Source organism: Quercus lobata, chromosome 9, assembly GCF_001633185.2.
Source record: "Quercus lobata isolate SW786 chromosome 9, ValleyOak3.0 Primary Assembly, whole genome shotgun sequence".
In the NCBI taxonomy this organism is placed as follows: domain Eukaryota; kingdom Viridiplantae; phylum Streptophyta; class Magnoliopsida; order Fagales; family Fagaceae; genus Quercus; species Quercus lobata.
Genome location: NC_044912.1, coordinates 9,938,542 through 9,944,974, shown reverse-complemented (window position 1 = coordinate 9,944,974; position 6,433 = coordinate 9,938,542). Strand labels below are relative to the sequence as shown.

General features: G+C 35.8%; 1 pseudogene; it reads right to left on the bottom strand.

The window, feature by feature from the left end:
- Positions 1–717: 717 nt before the first annotated feature.
- LOC115960785 lies at positions 718–2,433 on the bottom strand (annotated as a pseudogene).
- Between the last annotated feature and the right edge of the window lie 4,000 nt (positions 2,434–6,433).

Below are 6,433 nucleotides of genomic sequence, written 5' to 3'. Positions count from 1 at the left end.
AAAGCTTTCAAAAACATTTGTTCCATTGACTTATTGTTTTCACCGTTTAAACGTAACTTAATTTTGCCAGAGGTTATTGATAAAATTGAGAATGTAATTCTTTATATATTGAATTGAATTGGTAGTACGATTGTAGTGACCATATATGGTTGGATACTTGGTATGCATACCATGCTCCTATAGCAGGGGCAAGTAAGAGAAGCACAAAAATGACCATATATGGTTGGAATAGAGAAGTTCAAACATGTAGAGTATTTTTTTCATTTGGGCAAGTAAGAGATTGGGACATTTTGATTTCAATATGGTATTCAGAGTCCAAGTTAGGCGTTATTCATCAAGCACAGGATGTATAATCATAGACAATTTTAATTCCCACACACCAATCTCAAAAAAGTAAATAAAGCCATGCCCTTGTTCACTTAAAATTTTTGCTACATCTTGTGCACTTAAATTAGTACAAGACGAATACGTATAAATATAAGTCACATTTTCAAGAGCTAAAACAGGAATATTTTCATTCAAATGGGACAACTCTAATTGAACAGCCTGGTTGATTAAGGAATATTAATTATCTGCACAACAATAATTTATCCTCTGTAGCAGGCAGAGCAGCCACTAATTATTTATGAATTGATCGCTTTTTTTTCAATAATAATAACAAGAATTAATTGCTAACCATGCATATGAGTACTAAATATATAAATAAAAGTAAAGCAATTTCTACAACTGGGCTATTGCCACTCCAAAATATATTGCCCCGCTTTTCAGCATTGGTTATTAACTTAATCAATTACACATTCACAATAAATATTTTTTTCCCTCTTAAAAAGACTTTATCAAATAAATATACCACACACTAAGCAAAAAAGAAAATTTGTTGTAGGTAAGGATAGCTATCATAAATTAAGGGACCAATTATTTGTCACACAAAAATATGAAGTGTCTTTATGCTATCATATATGTGAAGAATAATTGCCCCAGTTCCGCTGTGGTGTTAACTTTCCCTTGCATTTAAAGTATAGCCGATTGACTTGATTCACCTGATTGAAATGATGAACTAGTTGAATTTAAATTGTCTCCTACATCCCTTGTTGGTCTCCCTGGTGATGATGATAGGAAAGGCCTGGAAGGCATTTGTAAGCATTCAACTTCTCCTTCAAGCATTTCTACAACTTTGTTCATTGAAGGACGGTCACTAGGCTTCATCTGTATGCACCGTAATGCAACTATGATCATCTTCTTAACAATTTTCTTCTCCTCCTTTGTGGCATCTTCTATTTCTATGTCATTTCCTTCGCTAAATTGGCCATAGACCCAAGTTGGGAAGTAAATTTGGCTTGAATGGTCTGCAAATGCATACACGTTCTTTCTTCTACTTGCCATTTCCAACAATAACATGCCAAAACTATAAACATCAGCTTTATAGGAGCCCCCTCCAATGTTTTTATAGAACAACTCTGGAGATATATATCCTAATGTTCCTCCTGCAGCAGTCAACGACACTATGCTATCATTCGTTGAATAAAGTTTTGCAAGCCCAAAATCAGAAACTTTGAGAATGAAGTTCTCATCAAGAAGAATGTCATGAGCTTAATATCAAAATGCAGAATTTGAATGTCACATCCTCGATGTAGATATTCAATCCCATGAGCCACTCCAAGAGAAATCTTATATGTTTTTTCAATACTTAAAGGGATACTTCCTTCTCGAGAAAAAATATATTTTTCAAGAGAACCATTAGGCATGAATTCATATATAAGGGCACGTTTTGGTCCCTCAGCACAAAAACCAATGAGTTGCACCACATGCACGTGGTGAATCCTTCCAATTGTTGCAACTTCATTGATAAATTCTTGCCCATTAGCTTTGGGGTTACCCAACATCTTTATAGCTACTAGAGGGCCACTTTCAAGCTCTCCTCTATATACAGAGCCATAGCCTCCTTCACCCAATTTGTCCTTGAAACTTTTGGACATCTTCCTAATATTTGAGTAAGAGTACCTAATTGGCATATGGTTAATCTGGCTTTGCAGAAATTCTTCTATAGCATCATACATTGATAAATGTCTCTTACGCCACTTATATATCAAAAATGCCACCACACATGGAATCCCCAAGGCAGTCTTTGTTTCAAGGTAAAATAATGCTGTGCAGAAACAAAACCGAAATAAGCATAAGGAAACAAATTTCTTGTTGCACCTGTCAGCTTTTTTAATTTTAAGTTGAAAATACAGTTAGACTTACAACTACACACCTTCTTAATCCTAGTAATTAAGCACCCTATATGTTGTTTCATGTTAATGTCACTAATATTTGTGTCTTGTTTGCATGGTAAACTATTTTTAATCTCAATCTTAAGGAATGACATGTTAAAAAAAGTAGAAGAAGAGATTCAGGTTGTTACCCAATTTCACTGACACGGGCAAATAATCTGCAAGAAATTAACAAAAAGAAGGTGAAATTACTTTTTGCTAAGGCAAAATAAATTGCTAATTAGTGAAACAAAGTGACCTGAATAACCTGAAAAGTCTAAGGCCTAATAAAACTGCATTAACAACTGTAATAAAATTGCAGTAAGATCTCTCATTAGGCCATGCTTAGCAAGAAATATAAACAACCATAAAAACCAGTTGATTTATAATTTATATATCTGGTCTTTGAAATTGTGATGTCACTTTAATTGAGTGGAGCTCAATCAAATGCCTACAATGTTCTCAATAACCATTAGTTGCTAGAATTATGTAGTTAAATAAATAAATTTATCACTTCCTATTTCCTAACATCTTAAGCCTTTGTAAGAATAGGTAATTTAATATTAGTTAACTTATTGATGGGGCTAATGAATTTGGCCATTGAGTCAAGCAAACCTATTTTAATTAGGTTATAATAGAGTAAATGTTCAGACATGCATTCTGCATTGAATATTAAGTACTAAACCTTTATTCTCACGGAAATATTGGGAGCTAGGAAAGGTAAATTTTTAATAGAAAGAAGAGGCTAATTTCTTAATAAATTAGAAAATTTTTACTTTTCATATCATCAAGCCTAAAAGATTGAGATTGTTAATAAAATTATAATTAAATAATTAAATTCAAAATTTCCTAAGAATTTTATTTATCAGAGATCAACCGATTACCCAAGTGCATGGTTATTCCTCCATCTGTGTCATCAACACACATTAGGCGCAATTACTCATGCAATTCTATTTCCTTGTCCATTCTATATTAATTACTATCCTTCAAACAACTTCTTTCAGATAGAAACCTCACCTGTGGCTGTGAATAAATGATTGTATTTTTAATTTTATACCACCATTCTGCATTGTCCCAAATTGAATACCAAAAATCTGCATTTTTGACAAAGAAAGAAAAACATCAACGTTGAGAACTTTAAAATTGAACTTTACAATAACTATTCCCTAACTTGTAGGGTACGCACGAAGAAGCTATCTTCTTAAAAAATTCGATACTTTTTTACTTTTCATTCCTCAAGCATAAGGCTTTGTTTGGATGGAGGAGTGGAAAAATGGGAGGATGGAAAATTGTGGAATGATGGAAAAGTGGGAGAACACATCAAACAAGCTTACTTCTGAAGATACCAGAGAACACATCAAACAAGCTTTGGGGGTTTTAGAGATCAAGCAGTATGAGAAGTACCTAGGCTTACCATCTTTCGTGGGGAGAAGGAAGAAAGCTAGTTTTAACTTCATTAAGGAGAAGGTGTGGAGAAAGCTACAAGGTTGGGAGGAAAAACTGCTATCTCAGGCTGGGAGAGAGATTTTGATTAAAGCAGTAGTGCAAGCAATTCCTACTTACACTATGAGTTGCTTCAAACTTCCTCTTGGTCTATGTAATGAGTTGGAGAGCCTTATTAGAAAGTTTTGGTGGGGTCAGAGGGGAGACAGACGCAAGATTCATTGGGTGAAATGGGAAACCCTTACCCAATCTAAATCTGTGAGGGGCATGGGGTTTAAAGATTTGGCTCTTTTTAAAGATGCTTTGTTGGCCAAACAAGCTTGGCGCCTTCTTCATAACAAAGATTCGCTTTTGCATAGAGTCTTTAAAAGTAAATTCTTCCCTAATTGTTCTTTATGGAAGCCCCAGATAATCCTAGTGGCTCACATGCTTGGCACAGTATTCTAAAGGGTAGGGACGTGTTGTGGGAAGGAGCCCGTTGGAGAGTGGGTACGGGCGATACCATCAAAATTTGGGATTATCCTTGGCTGCCTAGCTTAGAGCATCCAAGAATTTTATCCCCAACAATTGATGGTCTACAGGAAGCTACAGTTGATTGTCTCATAAATCCAAGTACAAGGTGCTGGGATAGGGAAATTTTATATGGTTATTTTGCACCTTTGGAAGCTGAATTAATTCTAAAAATTCCCCTTAGCCCGACAAAGGTTGAAGATAAGCTCTTTTGGCCTCATGTACCTAATGGAGTCTATAGTGTTAAGTCTGGATACAGGTTTCTTGTTAAAGAGAAAACCGGTCCACCTCCATCTCCCCCCTCTCAAAATGAAGCCCCAAGTTTTTGGAGGCGATTGTGGAAGCTCTTGGTGCCAAACAAAGTCAGAAATTTTTTGTGGAGGGCCTGTAGGGAAGCTCTACCAGTCAGGAAGAATTTGGTCCGCAAGAAGATCCTTGATGATGAAGTTTGCTGCCACTGTAACGTGAAGGCTGAGGATGGTTTCCACGCTTTGTGGGACTGTTCTGCACTCTCAGCCATCTGGGAAACTGACTTGATTTGGTTGTTTTGCAGGTCTAAGAAATTTTCAAATTTTTTCGAGCTTGCCAGGTTCGTGTTGGAAGAAGACCAGAGTCCTGAGATGTTTGCGTCGATCACATGGACCATTTGGAGGCGTCGGAACCAGCTTCGCACCAGCAGCAGACCCTTCCCGCTAGCCCAAGTCGTCCCTTCAGCTAGGCAGATGCTCCACGAGTATACAGAGGCAAACCAAATTGCAACGCTGCAGTCTCTCCCTCCTCAACGTTCTCAGCCTAGATGGGAGCCTCCACCTCCACCGCTCATCAAAATTAACTTTGACGGTGCGCTATTCAAAGATACAGAGGAAGCAGGACTGGGAGTTGCCGTACGTGATTCTCATGGAAACATTCTCGCATCCCTGGCAGAAAAGATTAAGATGCCATCATTGTCCGACAAAGTTGAAGCTCTTGCAGCGGTTCGAGCTATCACCCTTGCTATGGACCTCAATCTACCCTCTTTTATTGTCGAGGGAGACTCCGAGGTGGTTATTTCAGCCTTAAGGAAAAAAGAAGACTCCTTTTCTTCTTTTGGCCATTTGATTTCTTCCGTCAAGCAATTTTTAGTTTACTGTAACTGCATTTCTTTTTCTCATACCCGTAGATCGGGGAACTCAGTTGCTCATTCTTTAGCCAAATTTGCAAAAACTATTGATGGTGTACTAGTGTGGATGGAGGATGTTCCACCACCTATTTTGGATGTACTTTTAGCCGACTTTGGCTGATTTATTTTTTAATAAGATGAAGATGAATTCTCAAAAAAAAAAAAAAAAGTGACCTGAATAACCTGAAAAGTCTAAGACCTAATAAAACTGCATTAACAACTGTAATAAAATTGCAGTAAGAGCATTAGGCCATGCTTAGCAAGAAATATAAACAACCATAAAAACCAGTTGATTTATAATTTATATTTCTGGTCTTTAAAATTGTGATGTCACTTTAATTGAGTGGAGCTCAATCAAATGCCTACAATGTTCTCAATAACCGTTACTTGTTAGAATTATGCAGTTAAATAAATAAATTTATCACTTCCTATTTCCTAACATCTTAAGTCTTTGTAAGAATTGGTAATTTAATATTAGTTAATTTATTGATGGGGCTAATGAATTTGGCCATTGAGTCAAGCAAACCTATTTTAATTAGGTTATGATAGAGTAAATGTTCAGACATGCATTCTGCATTGAATATTAAGTACTAAGCCTTTATTCTCACGGAAATATTGGGAGCTAGGAAAGGTAAATTTTTAATAGAAAGAAGAAGCTAATTTTTTAATAAATTCTAAATTTTTTACTTTTCATATCATCAAGCCTAAAAGATTGAGATTGTTAATAAAATTATAATTAAATAATTAATAAATTCAAAATTTCCTAAGAATTTTATTTATCAGAGATCAACCGATTACCCAAGTACATGGTTATTCCTCCATCTGTGTCATCAACACACATTAGGCGCAATCACTCAGGCAATTCTATTTCCTTGTCCATTCTATATTAATTACTATCCTTCAAACAACTTCTTTCAGATAGAAACCTCACCTGTGGCTGTGAATAAATGATTGTATTTTTAATTTTATACCACCATTCTGCATTGTCCCAAATTGAATACCAAAAATCTGCATTTTTGACAAAGAAAGAAAAACATCAACGTTGAGAACTTTAAAATTGAACTTTACA